Below are 22,015 nucleotides of genomic sequence, written 5' to 3' on the forward strand. Positions count from 1 at the left end.
CCTCGGAATCATAGAACTGACTTGTTAGGCCCTCTGGATATCTTGAGATAATGTGAGCTAATGGAAAGAATTCTTGATTGAAAGAACACAGGCTTTTATTCTATCTCTGCAGTGTTGGTTAATTCGTTTTCTTAGGAAAAGCAAGAATAGGAATCTTTTTCTCCTTAAAAATAGTGGACCAATTAAGGAAAAAGAAAATAGGAAGAGCACAGTTTTTATTAGAACTGTTTTTAATTTTCACTAGCTCATGGCAAGATTGATGATAGCAAAATGCATCTTCTAATTGCGAAAGAAGGTATCTCCTATTAAATCAATATTTGAAGGCCTCCAACAATGGGATCCCCTCTGAGCACCTCTGAATTTCTTAGTTCTTATAATGTGACATCGTAACAACTTCATCCATTAGCTCATCCAATCATTCTTTTTCTAATTTGACTTGAAGTCCTTACAGCGGCCTACAAGATGGAACATCATCTGTCCCCTCCTGCCTCTCTGACCTCCTCTCCCCTCTGCTCACTCTGATCCTGGCCCATGAGGGTACTCACTGTTACTCTAGAGTGTGCTTAGCACTGACTTGATACCTTTGCCCTACCTCTCCTTTCTTCCTGGGATTTTCCCCCAAGTATCTACTAGACTCACTTTCTCACCTTCTCCAAGTCCTTGCTCAGATAGCACACTCTCAAGGGGGCCTATCCAGGCATCTGGAAACAGTTGACTGTTCTACCTCATTGTTTTTATTGTTTATTGCTTATTGTCTCCTCTTCCCTCTTCCTGCATGCAAACTGCATGAAAATGGGGATTTTTGTCTAGAACAATGTCTGGCCCATAGAAAGCACTTAAATATTTGTGGGATGATTGAAGTTAACTAATGAGTATCATATGTCTACTCTGTCTCAGGATTTGTGCTTAGCACTGGGAATAAAATGAGGAACATGACACAATCTCTAACCCACAAGAAATGGTATAATTCCCAGGACACTCACCACAGATTCTGATTCAGTAGCTTTGGGGGCAGCCTAGACATTTGCAATTTTGCCAGATATACCAGCAGTTTCAGATGTACCCTGTTCTCACTGGCAGGCAATGAAGTTGTCTTGTCATTGGATCTTGGACACCTAATACAATGGCTGAAACATGATGGGTGTTGAATAACTCTCCCTCAGTGATGAAAGGAACATTATGATAAATAAGATGTACTTTCTGACTTCCAGAAACTCATAACATTGATGAAATTTTTACCTGGCAGTTGCTTTTTTTTTCTTTCCCCCAAATCACTTCTAACATGATGAGAAATGAATGCTCTACGCACAGAACGGTTAAATGATAAAACAAGCAAGTGTGTGAATACGGAAATTCAGCAGAGAGAACACAGCGCAGAAATATTCCACTAAGAATTCCACTGCTCTGATCTGAAAGCCATAGTTTAAAATTAATATCAATGCTATATTTAGATATTATTTAAGAAGTCAATAAATGCAGTGCTTCCTGCATTGTGGAAAAAATGACTTTTTTGAAAACATTTCAGGTCCATGAGGGGGCTGGAGCAGCACTAGCTACACCGCAGATACAAGTGGTCAATGGACAGGCTATTATTACCGGATTCACAGTATATATAGATGTCAGTACTAGATTCACATCTCTCTGACATAAATGTGCAGGCGAGACAAATGCTTGGATTTTCGCCAAATGGGAACTCCAATTTACCTTTTTATCACTTGACACCTGGGCCAGGAATTGTGTGGATTTGCTCTAAATGCACTTGAACTATAGTTTAGGTGGGGAATGTTTTTGTGTACCACCATGAAATTTTACTATAACACAACTTGTCATAGCAGAGCCTTCAGAACAAAGCCCGTGTTTATTATTGGCAGTAGGAGAAAAGCCTTATTACATAGCACAGATTCATTTATCATATGGTTGATGAACATCATATGCTGCCCAAATACCAAGGTCACACAAGAATTGCCTCATATGCTAGATCCTGAGACACATAGCCATTCTCAGACAAAAAGTTAAGATAGGTAGTACTCACTTTTGATGGACTCAGTTCTCTTCTTTTATGCATATCCTCCTTCTATTTTTCTATTCTTTTCTTCAGACATCAGTACTCTCATCACTCGCTCTTGCTCTCTCTTTTAATAGACCCCTATTTTCTGGAAAGAGACATATCAATAAGTTATACCCCCGTGTGAATTTGTCAGTAGGTTGCTATCCCAAGGATAACTTATCCTAAGTGAATTTGCCTCATAGGGTGTCTCCCCAGTTGTGAAGTTGGAGTAGTTTTCCCCAAGTTAAATGAATTTCAGTATCTGGGATTGGGAATGATACAGGTTTTAAAAAGTATGGAAGGGTGAATTATTGAACATCTATTGTGTGCCAGGGCCCATTTGGTATTTGTTATTCAATTTAGTCATCCTGAAGAATCCTGTCAGGTAATATTATGCCCGTTTTACAGATGGGAAAACTGAGACTTAATGAGGTTAATTTATTTACCCAAGTTTATGGGACTCAACCCAGTTCTTTCTGACTTCAGAAACTCATACGCTCCTGCCTTTCCATGTCCCACACAGGCCCAGGACATACAGATGTGGGTGGCATATTCTGATGAGAACTGGGAAAGAAAGCAAGAAGAAAGAAGAAAAGGGAAATAGTGAAATGCAGTACCTGACTGTGTGCATCCATTACTAAAGTTATAAGATCAAAGTTATTAGGTCATTTGGGAATACATTTCTTGATGAAGTTATCAAAGAGCATTTGGAATTTAAGGTGGAAAAATGAAAATTCACCATGTATTAATTTACTACTCCAAGTCTGGCCCTTTTGGTACACATCTCTAATCCCAATAATACAAGCTGCATCATTATCTTCATTTTGTCTTTTAAACTCACTGATTCCTTCTTTAGCCTTATCCACCTTACTCTTATTCCATGTATTGGAGATTTTATTTTAACTATTATATTTGGGAAAACTAATATTTCCCACTTATTCCTTTTTGTAGTCTCTTTTTTCACATTGCCTAATACCTCCTTTGTCTCCTTCGATACATTTATTGTGGTTATTTTAAAGTTTTGGTTGGTCTGTTCTAATACTTATGCTTCAGATGGTATATACTGTTAAGCTGTTGGATATCTTTTAGGTAATTATATCTTTTAAGTGTTGTGTTATTTCGGCCCATGAGTGCATGTACTTGAGGCTGTCAGCTACTCTAGTAGGTCAGATATATTTGGAAAAGCCAACAGACAGGGCCAAGAGTAAGTTCCAGGGTGAGAGTGTCAATCCGTAACTCTTACTTACTAAATAGTCTTTTAAGAAAAATGTTTGATTAAGGTAAAGCCTACCACTACACAAATATTAGAATGTCCAAAATTAAAAAAATTAAAACATGGCAATATCAATGCTGATGAAGATGCAGAGACTTGAACTTTTCACGTATTCCTTGAGGGAACACCAATGGTAGAGCCACTTTGGAAGGTGGTTTGGCAGTTTCTTATCAAGTTAAAAATACACTTAACACTTGACCCAGCAATTCCCCTTTTAGTAATTTACCCAAGAGAATTGAAAACTTATTTCAAATACGGCAGCCTGGGTGGCTCAGTGGTTTAGCGCTGCCTTCAGCCCAGGGCATGATCCTGGAGACCCAGGGTTGAGTCCCACATCGGGCTCCCTGCAGGGAACCTGTGCCTCTGCCCCTCTCTCTGTGTCTCTGCCTCTCTCTCTCTCTCATGAATAAATAAAACCTTAAAAAAATTTCAAATAAATGCATACATGCAAATATTTATAACAGCTTTGTTCATAATTACACCAAACTGGAAAAAACCAGATGTTCTCCAACCAGGGGATGGATAAACAGCCTGTGGTATATGAACAGAGTGGAATGCTACTCAGCAATACAAAGGAATATACTGATGATATAATACCATGAATTTCAAATGAATTATGCTGTGTGGAAGAAGCTGGACCCCAAAGACTACATACTGCATAATTACATGTCCATTTCATTCTTTTAAAAAAATGGTGGTTGCTGGGGGATTGAGGGTGGGAGAGGGGTAGACTACATAACGGTGGTATGAAGAAACTTTCAGATTAATGTCAAATCTCACTGAAATGTACACCAAAAAGTGAATTTTATTGCATGTAAGTCAAAAATAAATACATGTTTTTGGGCAGCCTGGGTGGCTCAGCAGTTGAGCCCCTCTGCCTTTGGCCCAGGGTGTGATCCTGGGGTCCCCGGGATCAAGTCCCACGTCCGGCTCCCTGCATGGAGCCGGCTTCTCCCTCTGCCTGTGTCTCTGCTTCTCTCTCTCTATGTCTCTCATGAATAAATAAATAAAACCTTTAAAAATAAGTAAATAAATAAATATATACATACATACATTAAAAAAAAAAGCCAAATCTACTTTACTTGGATAATTACCATACTCACTTTCCACATAATAAGAATGGAATTAAAAAATTCTTTGAAATATTTTGTTTTAAATTTAAGAAACATCTCTTGATTTTGCCACAAAGTCACACCTGAACTCTTTTCGTTGGATTTATTTTAAATGTTTAATAAGCACTAAAGTCTGAAATTTTTTTCAGTTTTATTATTTTTTATGTTGTGCCAAATCTGGTTTGTGTGTGTGTGTGTGTGTGTGTGTATTTTAAGATCACTTTGTTTTCTTAACAAGTTCCTTTTGAAGAGAAAGCTTTCAGTTCCATTAATAGATTCTTCCTTTTTCCCTCAGCTTATTAAACTTGATGGAGATGAATGAGTTCAAGTGCAGGTGGCCATAAAAAAAGGTCAATTCCCACCCACCTGGGGTTGGCTGGCCCTTTATTCAAAATTACGGGCAGAAAATGTTAAGGTGATCTCATGCTCATAAAGGTGGGCCAGCATTCTCTAACACAGGTGTTAAGAAAGAATTCAGACAATCAGAGAATTGTTGAAACCACATCTGTCCCCTTAAGTGTGCACAGCTGTCTGAACATATATTGAAACTCTCGGGCCTTTTTTTTGCAGTAACTTGCTTGAAATGATGGATAACAAACCACATTCTGAGTTTCTAGTTCTAATAAACACACTGAAGTGGCCATTCAAGTCCAGAACAGATCCTTCCCTCACCTCAATACCCAGGGCCTCACATAGCCCTTGGTAATTACTGGGTATCTAGTAAATAAATGAAGGGTGAATAAAATAAAACTTTCTAGGTCTTCTAAATATGTGACTTTTCCCAGATTCATCAGTTTTTATGTTTCTTCTGTAGTATGAAAATAATACCTGACATCACAGAACATGGAGAATAAAAAATAAGTTCATTACTAATATAAAAGTGTGCTGAAATAATACAGAAGTTTTAAAATATAAAATTGAATCTATGGTGGGAATTCTAACATTGTAACTGACTGAATCCTAGATTGTCACATTCTCGGAGTCCTTCAGTTTATTGAAATATATTTTAATAAATTTTCAAAAAGGCATCTTTGCTTGGGATGTCAATGCATCCAACAGGTGATTCTTACAGGATCTGTTTACAGAACCATAACAGGTTTCAAAGAAAATGAAATAGGCACCATCAATTCTTGCGCTCTTTCTTTCACAATACTCAAACTTCACTGGGTAATAGAATCCTTGTTTCAACTTGGGTGGGAGGTAGAGAAAGGGAGAAGAAAGAGGCAGACAAAGAACAATAAGTTAATTATTTATAAATGTCTAAGTCTAAGCATTTCTTCGTATGGTGACTATTTCTCAACATTCTGATCCACCCACTGTCTGTGCAGTAGTTGATTTTTTCCTTTTGAGGGTAAGTTAGCTGATTGCTTGAAATATCCCCAATTTCCCAGGCTTAAAAATAAAAAAAAATAAAAATAACAAGTACAGTACATCTTGGGCTGAATCCACTTAAGAGCACGATGGCTGCCACGGCTATGAGACACTGTGTTATTCTCTTTGTCTTGGGCTAGTGTAGCTTGGAGGAGGAGGGAGCTGCATATTATTTACAATCTTCAAGCCATTGGTAAATGCTATCGCTTCTCTTTTGCTTGCATAATCTTACCTGGAAAATTAGAAAATCGAGAATTTAAATTTGTAGATTCAGCTGGGAATAACTGGGACTGGCAGTTAGAACACTGTCCTTCATGCGGAAGGGGGTGATAGTGATGATGATAGTGATAGAAATAAAAATCCTCATAGGAGCTCTCTTTCCTCAAGTCCTTTCTATCAGTCAGGTGTTCACTAACATAATACGTGCATTGTACAACTCATAACCAAAAGTTGCAAGAGTAGGGTATTTGAAGGAGCCCCCTCCCCCAAGCCCCGTGATGCTAGCTTTATGACCAGATGGCCATCGTTATCACCATAGCAACTCCAGGCAGTCTTCTCTCCTGCCCCACTATATTCAGCCAACCCATCTAAGCCTGATGTGCCAAGGGACCTATAACCCCCAAAGTTGAAGCAAAGTGGCACAGGAGCCTTCCTTGGGGAATGCTTCATGCTGTGGTGACCCTGTAAGTATGTGGGTAATACTTAGACTCTATAGTTACCCCAAATAGTCAGAACACCTTGTCAGGTAATTCATCTGAACTCGCTTACTCTTCAATCCTACTGATTCCCCACCCCTACCCCCTGCTCCCTCCCTACAGGTGGGGAAGCTCTCACAAGGAACCTAGCTGAGCACCACAGGTTGGTCATTAGATACAGACATTGTGCCCCCCTTCCTCTATCTCATCACTAGGGACACAGCCGCAGTGGGGATCACTCAGTACAAGGGAGGCGCTGGCCCTAATGTCAAATCTCTCTGGCCCTACACCAAGTTTTCTTTCCAGTCCTTATTTGCAGCGTAAGCCCTGAAGAGACTGAAAGAAGACTGGAAAAGAGGAGAGTAGGAAGTCTAGGAAAGAAAAACTGTGGTAATTTAATATATTCTTTTAAAACTGTGTCTAAATGAGAAACTCATACTATTTTTTACGTGTGGTGCCCAATGAGCAGTAGGGCCCCCAGCACATGTTTGTTGAATGAATTATGCTGGTTCTAAATTACGCAGTAACCAGTCTTGAAGACTGGGCTTTCTGGATAGTTGCTTCTCTTGGTTGCCAATTTATAGACATTACTCTACCACTTAGTGTCTTTATTGGGTCTAAAAGAAACAGAAGCTGAATATCAATTCAATTGTTAAACTAATGAAAAATACAGTCTTCTTGCACTATTTGTCACTTTGACTACTTTTGGGAGGGGGTGACACACAGATAATCAGAATTTTTGCTTCAAATTTTAATTTTCAGAATTGTACCTTACATTTGGTTTAAAAAGCATTTTTGAAAAAAAAAAATAAAAAGCATTTTTGAGCCAGTGCTTCATATTATGATCTGGTACACAGAGATGAATAAGCTGTGTCCCCCCTTCTAGTGTGGGGAATAATCTGATATTTGGTGGATACAAGGGTTTGATGGCCATTTTGCCTAACTTCCATATTTATGAATTTCCTTTCTAAGTTCCTATTCTTTTAATTAGATCCAGATTGGATTTTTTTTAAAGACTTATTTATTTATTTGAGAGAGAGAAAGAGAGAGAGAGAGAGGGATGGGGAAAGGCAGAGAGAGGGGAAGAGAGAGAGTCCCAAGCTGACTCTGTTCTGAGTACAGAGCTGGTCATGGGACCCTGAGATCATGACCTGAACTAAAACCAAGAGTCGGATGCTCAACCCACTGAGCCACCCAGGCATCCCCCAAATTGGGATTAGTAATTGGACTTTCCATCTTTAATTTTGAGGGTAGAGTGATGTTTTAAGTGAAAATATGATTGCATTCCTTTTTAGTTAAGAACTTTCCAAGCCTAACCCTCCTTCAAACCCTCAAAGCTTCAGAGCAAACTCTCAAATAGATAACCTTCTCCTCTCCTAAAGAGCCTCTGTGTTGGCACCTGAGAAAATATATTGGTTACTTGTCAGCCTTTTCATTCAGACATTACCTTTTTTTTAAAGATTTTATTCATTTATTCATGAGAGACACATACAGAGAGGCAGAGACACAGGCAGAGGGAAAAGCAGGCTCCATGCAGGGAGCCCGATGCGGGACTCAATTCCAGGATCTCAGGGTCACGACCTGAGCCCAGGCAGATGCTCAACTGCTGAGCCACCCAGGGGTCCCCAGATATTAAAGAAGGAATCATATCTTTTATCTTGCATTCTCAGGACCTTACTGGCATATAGAAGATATTTAAAAATGTTTGTTGAAAGAAAAGCAGAATGAATAAAGAAAATATAACACACTGTGGACTATGAAAAGTCAGCCAAAGCCAAATATGGTTTATGTGAGCAAGTAATGTTGGTACTTGCAAGTGGTAATTGATGAGGCAGGAGTATTGTGATTTTGGCAAGCTTTTTGGAAAATTACTTGCTAGGGGTGTAGGGCACTTTGAGAAGGCTGCTTTACATACTGAGTTGAAATAATAGTCATCAGGGAATAAATGAATAGTCTGCGGTTAGGCTGAGTATATTCACAGCCCATTAGAAAGGCATTGTAAGGCACATGTTGTGTTTATTTTCCTGTTAAATAAATCCAGTTATTTTGATGGCAAGAGTATTACTGGTAATTTTTAATAGGCTATGTCAAATATTTAGAGGTATTAGACAATAGCATAGCTACATTTACTTTGTTATAAGAACATACATACAACAAAATATGTACCATTATAGAGACCTTTCAACCATTTTTGTGCAGCTTTAGTTCATATATGAAACATTTTATCCATATGAAGTTTATCTTTAAAATATAATGTATTTAAAAATTTTTGTTTTAAAACTAAAGATCAAAAAATAGAATGTTACATAAATGGCATGACTTAGTTGCTTAGATTGTAACATTTTCAAATACTATTAAAACTCACTTATCTGTTACTGGATGATTATTTTCACAATTATTCTATCAGTGTAATTAAAAGATCAAAGTATAAATTTTTAGAAGGATACAAAAAAACAGCATAGAATAAAAACATTTGTACTTTTTTTTCTTTTGTCCTGCAGAAGCTTGGAGAAAACCTGTTGTTTGCAAGATAGTTGTAAAACCAGCAACTGGTTCTTAGTTATTCTGATTTTTTTTAAAAAATAAGCTCTATGCTCAGTGTGGGGCTGGAACTCATGACCCTGAGATCAAGAGTCACATTCTCTACTGACTGAGCTGGCCAGGCGCCCCATTCTGAAATTTTTTAGAGATTTTATTTATTTATTCATGAGAGACACAGAAAGAGAGGTAGAGACATAGGCAGAGGGAGAAGCAGCTTCCTGCCGGGAGCCTGATGCAGGACTCAATCCCTCAATCCCAGGACCCCAGGATCACGATCTGAGCCGAAGGCAGACGCTCAACTGCTGAGCCACCCAGGTGACCCCCATTTTGAATTTTTAGAAGAGATTCAGAGTGGAGTAGTTTGACCAACAAGAAACATCAATGCACTGAGGATCACAAAACAAAACAAAACAAAACAAAACCCCCAAAAAAGTAAATGAAAAGGGTAATATTTGAATGCCTCAATTAAAAGATCACCAAGAACCAGACACTTATTCTAAAGTAATGGCTCAAATAATGCCAAAATTTGCTATGTCTCAGCCATTTTCTTTAACTTTTTCCAAAAGAAAAATTCCAGAATATTTTATCAAATGTAACAGAAATTTATGATGAGTTTTCAGACTTCCTCCTCCCGGTAAAGATATTTAGTGGAAGTTTTTCAGTCCTGGAGACATTTGAGAAAGCTGCTGAAAGAAACAAAGACATACTATTGAAATTTCTAGATTTATAGTAAATTAGGATTTTTATGAAGCTCTGCCAAACTTATAATTATTTCCCATCCGTCACTATCTATTGTTCCAAAATCTCTCTTGTTAGTTCAGCAGTAGTCTTTTCAGGAATGAGAAAAAAGCCCAAGAAAAGTTCCTTTATTTTAACTTTATCATCTTCAGTATGGACGTATCCTTTCACTCGGAACATTTGTTCACTGTATGAAACATCATGAGTGTTGTTGGGACGAAGGAATTACAGGAGCTGGGCTCAGTTCCATTCCCTCTCTGAATAGGAGAGAAGCATCATCTACAAGAAGAAAAGATTAGTCTGTGCTCCTTGTCAACTGGGCCTCCAGGTAAATAAACTAATGATATTTTCCAAGAGGAGGAAGTCTGATCAGCAGGATGTCTCTGGCTAAAGGATTATTTATGATAAATGAACCCATAACCCACGAGGCATGACTCCCTAGAGAATTTCACCTAAGCTATATACCACATTCTGAAGTAGAACATGGAAATATAACTGTAATGTTCTTTGCAGTGTGAGGAACCCCACAAAGCCTCATGGGGACCTTGTCTATTGTTCTTATGTCCAATGAGGTAAAAAAGATGGACCCATGGAGACACGTGAGAGGCTCCAGACCTCTTTACTCCTTCTGAGTCTCGTCTCTTTCCTTAAAAGCTGTTAGTAAAGGTTGATACTGGGTAAAAAATCTCTCACTCTTTGAGAGTGGGACTGACAATCTATCTTTTGCATTAATTCAGCCATCACAAATAATTCCAACATATATATACATATATATATATATATATATATTTTTTTTTTTTAAATAGCCACTGCTGTTTTTGCATTGATGTGATTTTCCAGAAGATGACTTTTGGAGACAAGAGATTATTTTCCCTTCAGAAGGAATAATATGTTTAATTTTAACTAGACATTCCTTTAAAATTGAGTTGTAATTTGAGAGTAACTCTATCAACTCCAAAAATTTCCTTTGTAGATGACATCCTCTCTGTGGCCACATTAAGGGAAGGTTTTGAATAGCTGAAAACAGAATTATGTCAAAAAGATGATGGAAGATGTCTCCCCATTTTTTGTCTCTTTATTCATTTCCACATGATGGGTTTTAACAATGACTTTTTACAAGTATTGTTGTCTCCCATTTTCCTAAATGACAGAAGTGTTCATATGTCTCAAGTTCAGAGATTTGAGAATTTAACTTCCAGTATGTTTTAAAGCTAATTATAACACTAGATGTTCCAGCTTTGTCTCAATATATGCAGGCTGCAATAAAAACAAAACAAATTTTTAATTTTGAATAAGCCAAGTCCTTAAATTTTTGCCATTTTGATAAAGATCTATAAAACCATGTTGTGTGTTGACCATATCTTCTGCTATTTTTTTTTCCTTCTGGTTGAACTGGAAATGTTCATCTTTAATCAAAAGAGGTTCACTTCCTCTCTTAAGCAAATTAATCCTTAAATCATCTGGAACCAGTACTGGCCAAGTAGCAATATTAGAATAAATTAAAATATCATTAACTGTCTCCTCTGCATCAAATTGTGGTCTTTAGGGGCACCTGGGTCGTTCAGTCGACCCAGCTCCAGTCATGATCTCAGGGTCCTGGGATTGAGCCCCATATAGGCCCCCCCCTCAGCGGCGAGTTTGCTTGTCCCTCTCCCTCTGCCCCTCACCCCTCCTCATGCCCTCTGTCTCTCAAATTAAAAAATAAAATCTTTTTTAAAAATGTGGTCTTTCCTAGTCTCTCTGTCTCTGTCTCTTTCTGTCTCTACATCAACTATATGTATATAGTTGATATATATACTATCATAACTAAATACAATTGACTGTCATTCTTTCCAACATTTTCTTTCTCTTCCTTGTTGTCAGTGCTTGTAGAACATGATTCCTTGTTCTCTTTTAATCCTGCTCTATCTGAATCTTTTATCATTTTTGTATAGGTCCTTTAAATAAATAAATTTGTATCTCTTAGAATTTTTTTAACTATACACAGTGTTGAAAGATACAGTGATGTTACAACAATGAATAGTATTTTCATTGGCATTTAGTGAAATATTAAAAAATTAAGTCCAAGGGGCATCTGAGTGGCTCAGTCAGTTAAGTGCCTGACTCTTGATTTCAGCTCAGGTCTTAATCTCAGGGTTGTGATTTCAAGCCCTGTGTTGGACTCCATGCTGGGTGTGTAGCCAACTTAAAAATAAAACAAAACAACAACAATTAAATCTGAGTTTTTATTTAACCTTATGAGTAATCATTATCTGAGTCTTTGCAGAAATCATTCTGGTGGGAGTATTTTTCTCCAGGTGTCATTTTTGGAGCTTTGAGGAAAAATTATTTATTCTTTTTAGTCTCACTTCATTACTGGAAAATGCTACAGAATGAAAGTCTAATAGTGGAAAGACTTTCCCAGCCAAGCTGGAATGCTCATTATGAAGCTGTGCATGTAGTACAGACACATTTTTAAAAGTTAATCTCAACCTTTGAAGTACTGTGTGATCTAATAGGAAATATGGATCCAAGAAAATCAGCTTATATTTTGCTCTCTGATGAATGAATTTGTCTTTTCTGAGTTATCTTTTTACTTGTTTGAAGTTTTAAATGAAATTAATCAAACGCAAAGCATACTTGCAAACATCTGGAATCAGACTTAAGCAACGAACAGTGAAACTCCGTTTTAGAGTGGCTCCATCAGGAAAAGCACGCAGACATTGAGAAGGCACCTATGCAACAACTAAGTGTAAGAAAATAAATATTTATGTGGAAAAATGAATGAAATGTGAAGAATAATGCCAGGAGAAATGACAATAAATGAGGATCGTTTGTGGTCAAAAGAAATAAGACAAGCAATGTTTGAATTCCTCAGTTGTTTTCACCAAGAACTGGACATTCATTCTAAATCAAGAGGTCAAATAAGATGAACATTCAGGGCAGCCCCGGTGGCTCAGTGGTTTAGAGCCCGTGTGCAGCCCAGGGCCTTATCCTGGAGTCCCAGGATCAAGTCCACGTCGGGCTCCCTGCATGGAGCCTGCTTCTCCCTCTGCCTGTGTCTCTGCCTCTCTCTCTCTGTGTCTCTCATAGATAAATAAAATAAATAAATAAAAATCTTAAAAAAAAAAAAGATGAACGTTCATGTGTTTCAGCCATTTTCTCTGATTTTTGCATAAAGGAAGTTCCAGAAGATTTTACCAAATATTATATACACGTATAATGAATGTTGTCATGAAGATAGAGGGGATTTTTCATGTGTGGAGATATTTGAAAGCTGATAAAAGAAACAAAGATGTGGATAGAATTGAAATTTTTAAAATACACGGTGGATGAGATTTTTATGAACCAATACTAACTTTCTTATTATAGTCAGGTAGTAGAGGGGGTGTAAAGGAAGGGAGGGAATGAATCCGAGAAATATATAGGAACTGGACTCAACAGCGCTTGGATATGAGGGACAAAGGAGGGCTCTCTTATGACTCTTCCTTTCTGACTTAGATGATTGAATGAATGTTAGAATCATTGTCTGTGAGAGTACGGAATATGTGGCAGGTCAAGGGCATGAAGGAGGTAGCCACTGAAGCAGAAGCATCTATGACACTTTTGAGTAGACCAGTGGGCTAAGAAGAGGGGCCTAAGATCCTGGAGTTAAGGAGAGAGGATTAGGTGACAGGTTTAGATGTTGGATTATCATGGAAAAGAGAGATGAAGCCACAGAAATGTATGAGTTCACTGAAAATGAGAATAGGGACATGCATGGGACCCTGAGTGAAGGCACTATTCATGGGGTGGGAGGAGCAAGTTATGCAAATAGAGATGATGTTCAATTAGATGCCAAAGGAAGGAGTAGCCAAAACTGATCAAGTGCTCCAGAGGGGACAGGGAAGTGACACTGAGGAGGTCACTGCAAAGCCAAACGGGGTATGAAGATGTAGGCCATCAAGAGGCCACAACTCTTTCAAGAACTTAGCTTCAAAGGGAAGGAGAGATTAATAATTAGAGTAAGAAACAGAGTTTTGGTCAGGGATAGGTTGATTTTACTTTCTGATTGTGAAAAAAAAAATGTTTCTCATAAATAATTCAAAAAGGTCTATTAAAATGTGAAGGCCATTGATCAGTCCAACACCCCATATTCACAAATACTAGAAACCACACCTCTCCCTTTAGCTTTCAGTAGCTCTTTGAATTTCTAGGGTAACTTAATGAAAGAGGCAGAAAGAGGTTTGTTGAAAAGGAGTCTTTAACCTGGTATCTCTTCTCTCAGATCTCAGTTGGGCCTGACTCAAGAAAGCAGAACTTTTGCACAGTTTTCAAAAGTGCAAATAGTACAACACTTTCTCCACCACCTTTCAGTGACTGCCTCTCCCTATCACCCTGCAATCAGTGACAAGAGGGTCAGTCGGGAGCGTTGTCCGGCAGTCTTGTCTCAGCTCTGAATATCCAAGACTTCAGTCTGGATTTGCATTGGCATTTGTTTCCACCAGAGAGATAGAAGAAATAATAGGAACACCAAAAGCCCTTCGATGGGCAAAAACCACATACAGCTGACAAACAGAAACAAAAGGAACTTTCAATACAATAGAGCCTGAATTTGATTATGAAGAAACATTAAACCCAGACTGTGAAACATTCTTCAGAATAACCGAGAGATACTCTTCAAAAATGTCAAAGTCATGAAGGACAAGGAAAGACCCTGAAACTGTCCCAGATAAAGGCAGTAAATATACATGTCATATAACTGATCATATAGTCCGAGTTTTTCTTTAGCTTTAAGAAACATTATTGGGGCAAAAGTAGAGATATGAATAGGACTAGATGAGATAATAAAGATGTCTCGATGTTAATGTTCTGATTTTGATAATTATACTGTGATTATGTAAGAGATTATATTTAGGGTTTGTTGTGATCACTCTGCAGGGGAAGGATGGACCTTCACCCATAATTTGATTTTCACATTGAGATTTATGATTCCATACACATCTAACAAGGGTATGAAAAGGGTTATTACTTACACAATTGATGGGTCCTGGGACAACAGGGCAAGCCTCCCAAGCAGGTCAGAGGGAACGAAGGAAGAAGACTGGCTCAGGGTTTTCATTGTGGTTAGGGAGTGAGGCAGACTGACAGTTTCTCTGCACAGGTAGGGTCTTAAATGATTTGAATGTCCCCACAGCAGTTAAGGAAAGAGAAGAGAATCAGGCTTTCTGATCAGATTGCTCAGGGGGAGAAATTGGGGAGGGGGGGTTTAAAAGGCATCAGTAAATATCAGAAAATGGAGACAGACTCTTTATCACAATTATTTTTTTTCTTTATCACAATTATTTCTGCAACTTACTCTCAAATAAATCAGAAAAATACTACATATATGTATATATGGAGAGAAACAGCAAAATAAGGCAAATATAAAATGTGAACATTTGGGAAATTTGGATAAAGGCTATATATAGTTCTTTGTACTATTTCTGCAACCTTCTGTGTCTGAAATTATGTCAAAATAAAAAGTTATTTTTTCGAACTAAAGGAATACTAGGCCACTTAAAACTTTCTTCTTGAGAAGAAAATTTCAGATTCCTAGTAGAGAAGAAGCAGCAATGAGGCAAAAGAAGCTTTCTAGAAGTTTTTTCTTTTCTGAGTAAATTTCCAATCCCGTTTTAATGACAGCCTTCTTTGAGATTATAAATATGCCACAGCAGTAGACTTTGACTACATTTTCATATGTATTCTTTTCTTAAAAATTCAAATTCAAGTGTGTCAACACATAGTGTAGTATTGGTTTCAGGAGCAGAATTTAGTGATTCATCACTTACATATAAACCCAGGGCTCATACAACCGGTGCCCTCCTTAATGTCCATCAGCCATTTAACACATCCCTCCACTCACCACCCCTCCAGCAATCCCCACTTTGTTCTCTGTAGTTAAGATTCACTTATGGTTTGCCTCTCTCTCTGTTTTTTTTTTTTTTAATCTTATTTTTCCCTCCCTTCTCCTGTGTTCATCACTTTTGTTTCTTAAATTCCACAAATGAGTGAAATCATATGGTAATTGTCTCTCTCTGATTGACTTATTTCACTCAATACAATACCCTCCAGTTCCATCCACATCTGAGCAAATGGTAGGTATCCATCCTTTCTGACAGCTGAGTAGTATTCCATTTATATGTACACCACATCTTCTTTACCCATTCACCTGTTGGTGAACATCTGGGGTCTTTCCATAGTTTGGCCATTGTGGACATTGCTGCTCTACACATTGGGTTGCAGGTGTGCTTTCAAATCAGCATTTTTGTATTCTTTGGATAAATACCTCATAGTGCAATTGCTGGGTTTATTTTTGACTTTTTGAGGAACCTCTATACTGTCTTCCAGAGTGACTGCACCAGTTTGCATTGCCATCAACAGTGTAAGAGGGATCCCCTTTCTCTACATCCTCACCAACATCTGTTGTTTTCTGCGTTATTAATTTTAGCCATTCTAACTGGTGTGAGGTGCTATCTTACTGTGGTTTTTTAAAAAAGATTTTATTTATTTATTCATGAGAGACAGAGAGAGAGAGAGAGGGAGACACAGGCAGAGGGAGAAGCAGGCTCCCCTCAGGGATCCCAATGTGGGACTCAATCCCTGAACTCCAGGATCATGCCCTGGGCCAAAAGCAGAGCTTAACCGCTGAGGCATCCAGGTGTTCTCCTCATTGTGGTTTTGATTTGTATTTTCCTGATGTTGAGCATCTTTCTGTGTGTCTGTTAGCCATATAGATGTTTTCTTTGGGAAAGTGTCTATTCATGCCTTCTATCCATTTTTAAACTCAGAAATGGACCCACACCTGAATGGTTAACTCATCTTCAACAAAGCAGGAAAGAATATCCAATGGAAAAAAGACAATCTCTTCAACAAATGGTGTTAGGAAAACTGGAAAGCTACAGGCAGAATGAAACAGCATCACTTTCTTATACCATATACAAAAATAAATTCAAACTGGATGAAAAATCTAAATGTAAGGCTTAAAATCATCAAAATCTTGGAGGAGAACACAGGCAGCAACCTTTTTGACCTTGGCCAAGCAACCTCTTACTAGCCACATCTCCGGAGGCCAGGGAAACAAAAGCAAAAATGAACTATTGGGACTTCATCAAGATTAATATCTTCTGCAAAGTGAAGGAAACAGTTAACAAAGCTAAAAGGCAACTGATGGAATTAATGGGAGAAAATATTTGCAAATGACATACTGGAGAAACGGTTAGAATCCAAAATCTATAAAGAACTTACCAACTCAACACCCCAAAAATACATTTTCATATATACTCTTTTAGATATTTTTCTATGCCACACACATTTCTAACAAATAAAATTGTATATCCTTTGACTCAAGAATTCCACTTATAGAAATTTATCGTAAGTAAAAACTGGAAGTATACAAACACATATTGCCAGTAGGCTTATCATAGCATTGCATATAATAGCAAAGGGAAATAACGTAGGAAAGATGTGAAAGTCTTTACAAAAGAAATATAATGAGTTCCTCAGTCTCCATATGAGAAGTAGGGATTGCAATTAAAATACACGTGCATTTTTAGAATACAGCATGAATTGGAGAGTTCAATACTCAGTTTAATGGGAGTGAATGTAGTGATCATCAGTTGTGTTAATTTATCCAGCATCAATAATCTATTCTTTGGTTGACTGCACTTTCAGATTGTCTTTGAAAAACTATTTATCCACTGATGGATGTGGTCTTGGTGAGCATTTCTAGGCAGGTGCTGCCCACCACTGACCAAGAGGTGGGTGTGCTTCCCAAGCTAGACCTGTCTGTCTCCCCCTCTCTCTCTTTCTCTCTCTGTCTCTCTCTCTCTCTCACACACACACAAGTACAATATTCAGAGCACACTCATCCACTACAATGGCACCCTGAAAAGAATAGAACATCCATCTGTTTTCCTTCTTAGATCACTGGAGAGCATCTGGTTTGGGCTTAAAAATAATTTTAAAAAAAGATTGGCTCATCATCTTTTCTCTGATTTTGTGAGTTTTCTGTGTCTATGCAATAGCTCATTCACTCCTTCATTTTTACTTGCTAGTCACAGTCCATTTCTGTAGACTGCAACCAAGGAAAGCTAACAGATACAGAGACTAGACAAATGAATAAGTGAATGAACTAGCCACACCGAATACAGACACCTCAGAGATAACTAAAAAGTATGTGACATAATATAATGTATTCATAAGAGGCAAGCTGAAAGAATGAAGAGAGAACAAGTTAATTTCAAAATAATAAAATCTAGCTAACAATTTTTTCCCCAATCTCTTGACTTGATCAAGCTGCTTTAAAGGCCTTTGCTTTTTATGGAATTAGAATGAGATCCTCTGGCAGGAGCTCATTGGCAATTTAATTAGTAATTAGTAATCCCAAAGGTTAATGTGGAGTTGCTATTAATTTTATTTTAAGGCTGATATTCTTCTCTAAAGGACAAAACCAATGCATATTCAGATAGCAATCACTGGCTTAAATATTCTAAGTAAGTGAAATATTAAATAGCAATAGCATTAGAAAACTTGAAATAATGTTTGGATTCTCACATTTATTTTATTCATATTTTAGTTCCTTGGAGAAACATAAAGTGCTAATTTTTAAAGGTGCTAAAAACTTCTATAGTTACTAGATTTCCACTGTTCATTAGAGCACAATATTTAGTGTTTTGAGGAAGAATTGCAGACCTTACCCAATTCCACTTGAAGTCCACTCTTATTTAAAAAAATGAAGTCCACTCTTATCCATCTTATCATTTTTGCACTAGTGTCATTTTTTCCGAGTGTTTAAATGGTTTTAGGGTAGATGACCTCCATTGAAAGATTTACCATTATATCTCAGTTTGCACTAGAGTCATAATTTTAGACAGAATGTCAGAGCAAAGAGTTTAGAGATAAAAAGTATAAGCCAAACACATTTGTGGCTAGTAAATTACTAGTTGGTTGCGTGGGCAGAATTATAGTATCTAAAATGCAACATATCCTCTAACTATTACACAATTCCTGGTTCAAAGTGTATGGGAAAGTGGAGACTTGTCCTGAACAGTGATGAATACTGGAGAGACCAGCATGCAGTGCTGCCCTTGTAGGCACCATCTGAGACAGGGATTAGGGAAAATGAATAACAACTGTCCATCCCAGAGCTTGTTTCTCTTTCCTCTTCCTGGGCCACTGGCAGAGGGATCTTGTTTGCATGGTCATGTTCCTTTCTCCACTGGATGCATTTCAACAGATCCTAGAGAAAAATGTCAAGGAGTACAGTCTCTGGCTGGCCTTTGCTCTGGGCTTCCACTGAGCATTCTCCTGAGAATGTAACCGTTGGGAAGATCAAAAGGCATGTAGATGATGACTCTGCTACCTAAAATATTTCTGTTACCACAACGCTCAAGCTGTTGACTGTAAAAGAAGATAGATACTTTCCTATTGCTTTGGAATAAGTAAACTTCCTTTTCTGCCTCAAATCATCCTGTACTGCCATATTTACATTGTGGGTTATGAGATAGATTTTGAAAAAGGAATTACCCTGTGTGGTGTGGAAAAAGGATTTTCTAAGTTCAATTTTACAAGGTGTCTCTCTTGTATACGACATAGGTAATTCTAGTCATAATTTAATGCCTATATGCCATGGTGAGTGTCCAGCCACTTATCAGTTGTACGTGTGTGGCACATGCACGAAAAGCCACAGGCGGGATCCCTGGGTGGCTCAACGGGTTGGTGCCTGCCTTCAGCCCATGGCGTGATCCTGGAGACCCGGGATCGAGTCCCACGTCGGGTCAGGCTCCCTGCAGGGAGCCTGCTTCTCCCTCTGCCTGTGTCTCTGCCTCTCTCTCTAGGTCTCTAGTGAATAAATAAATAAATTTTTTTAAAAAAGAAAATCCATAAGCATAATACAGAATCAAAGAATTTCCAGACTTTCACTAAAAATGTCCTATGGGCATCATTTATTAAACCCTTGCTGTGAATTTATTACCTAATTTGATACTCATTTGATATTTACTTTCATCCTGCCCTCAGACTTGAGAGTGGCACATTTAAGTCCCCATGATCTATGGTTCAATTCAAGAGTCACTCTAGATATGCCGCTGTGGCTCAAAAGACTCCATATGCTGTGACTCCATAGTCAAGAGTCTACCCCTCATAGTTTTGTTTCTTTAATAGCACTAAAAGATGAAGGAAAAACTTCAGCTTGTGCTAACCTCTTCAAAAATTACCTGGCTAATATTTCAAAGTCCTACTCATATTTTCCCATATCCAAGAAATCAAAAGAAAATCACGAGCACTACAAACTTCTACTTAAAAAAAAATCAAGGACAAAAAATTTAGTGCCCTATTATACTAATTGCTCTATACATTCTTTAATTGGCACCCATGTTCACCAATTCATCTTTACCTTTACCGAAGCATATTCACTATTTGTTCTTATTTTTCATCTCATTTTTTTCATGCACTCAACAAATTGTTGAGTGCCTCCTATGTGCTTAGTATTGTTCTAGAGGCAGGAGATGGATAAATTAAAAAACATTAAAAATTACTGCCTTCATGTAGGTTACACATCTCATCTGCCACTTAGCTTAAGAATGTTTAGAAAAGTAAATTTTAATTAAGATCATTTTTTAAAATGTAGATGTCTTCCAATGATGATGAAGTTATAAAGTATCTGATAAAAGTTTGTCTGTAGATGATATTCAGAATTAACTTCTCACAAATGATATTCGTATATCTCATATACACACTCATACTTAATGTAAAACCATAGATGATCCTATTGCAATATAATCTATCAAAATGGAAAAGGTAATAAAATTGAGTAAGGAGATGTGTTTTGATATATATGTATATTGGGTGAAGGCGTTCACAAAGTGGGTTAGAGGTATAAGAGATGGATAGAAATATTTTTAAAATAGAATAAGGACTTGCACATGCTTTAGAGGTCAAGGTAACTTGTTTTGTTTGTTTTTTAAAAATTACATCCAAGTTCAGTCTATAACATACGACTCTCTCTTCTTCAGTACTTAAAATGCATTAGTCATTTTTTTAAAATTTTTATTTATTTATGATAGTCACACAGAGAGAGAGAGAGAGAGAGGCAGAGACATAGGCAGAGGGAGAAGCAGGCTCCATGCACCGGGAGCCCGACGTGGGATTCGATCCCGGGTCTCCGGGATCGCGCCCTGGGCCAAAGGCAGGCGCTAAACCGCTGCGCCACCCAGGGATCCCCTCATTAGTCATTTTTTATCTCACTTCTGAAAAGAGAGGAAGACAAATGAAAGTGGGAAGGAATAAAATATAATATATAAAGGAACAATCTGGAGAACAGAGGAAGAAACACATGTATAATGATGCAGAGGGAGAGCGAAGGGGGGCAGAGGGGAATGGAAAAGAGATGATTCATTAAATTATGTGCAACTCCAGCCAAAAGTCATCATCATTAGCCAAAAAATTGAGGAGTGGGGAATAGTAGTGAGACTGAATTAAACAGCCTAGAATGGTACCTGAAACATAGTGGGTTCTCAACGCGTATAGGTTGAGTAAGAAAATACATTTTTCAATTATTTATTTATTGGCAAAATGTTCATTGAACATCTATTGTAGGCCAAGCATTGCTCTAGACAAAACATAAAAATTCTTGACTTCATGGGTTTTACATTCTAGTAAAAGGAAATAGACAATAAAATCTAAAAACTGTAGGTTAATTATAAAACATGTTAGATGGTTTTTAAGTTAAGACAGTAAAATAAAAAAGTTTGTAAGATGAATTTGTAATTTTTTAAGTAGGGACATCAGGAAAGCTTTTTAGAAGAATTTTATGAACTGTGACAGGAGATGCTGTAGGAGATGTCAAAGTGGGACCAGATTGTGGGGAAGTCACCTCTTGGTTTTACTCAATGAAATGGGCACCTTTGGAGGGTTTTGAGCAGAAACTATTTTTTTTTCTTTTTTCCTGTTTTTTTATTTTTTTTATTTTTACTTGCTTATGATAGTCAGAGAGAGAGAGGCAGAGACATAGGCAGAGGGAGAAGCAGGCTCCATGCACCGGGAGCCCGACGTGGGATTTGATCCCGGGTCTCCAGGATCGCGCCCTGGGCCAAAGGCAGGTGCCAAACCGCTGCGCCACCCAGGGATCCCGAAACTGTGTTTTAATAAGATCACTCTGGCTGCTGCATTGGGAATAAACATAAAGGGCTGGAAAAGGCAGAAGGAGAAAAATCACACATAAGGAGGCTTGTCAGGATGA

The 22,015-nt window shown here is 37.8% G+C and overlaps 2 long non-coding RNA genes across 3 annotated transcripts in view; one reads left to right on the top strand and one right to left on the bottom strand.

Annotated features, from left to right (window-relative positions):
- LOC112677945 (uncharacterized) overlaps positions 1-6,235 on the bottom strand; it is a 48,103-nt gene extending 41,868 nt beyond the window's left edge. For both annotated transcript variants that reach the window (XR_004803049.2, XR_003147303.2), the window contains exons 1-3: positions 6,036-6,235; positions 2,494-2,611; positions 2,033-2,153 (exon numbers count right to left, since the gene is read on the bottom strand). This is a non-coding gene — a long non-coding RNA (uncharacterized LOC112677945). The remainder of the gene's footprint in view (positions 1-2,032; positions 2,154-2,493; positions 2,612-6,035) is intronic.
- Positions 6,236-6,334: 99 nt separating this feature from the next.
- LOC118350022 (uncharacterized) lies at positions 6,335-14,501 on the top strand. The gene is made up of 2 exons (XR_004803061.1): positions 6,335-6,486; positions 14,024-14,501. It is a non-coding gene; the product is annotated as an uncharacterized LOC118350022 (long non-coding RNA).
- The last annotated feature ends 7,514 nt before the right edge of the window (positions 14,502-22,015 follow it).

Source organism: Canis lupus, chromosome 10 (genome assembly GCF_003254725.2).
Source record: "Canis lupus dingo isolate Sandy chromosome 10, ASM325472v2, whole genome shotgun sequence".
Lineage (NCBI taxonomy): Eukaryota > Metazoa > Chordata > Mammalia > Carnivora > Canidae > Canis > Canis lupus.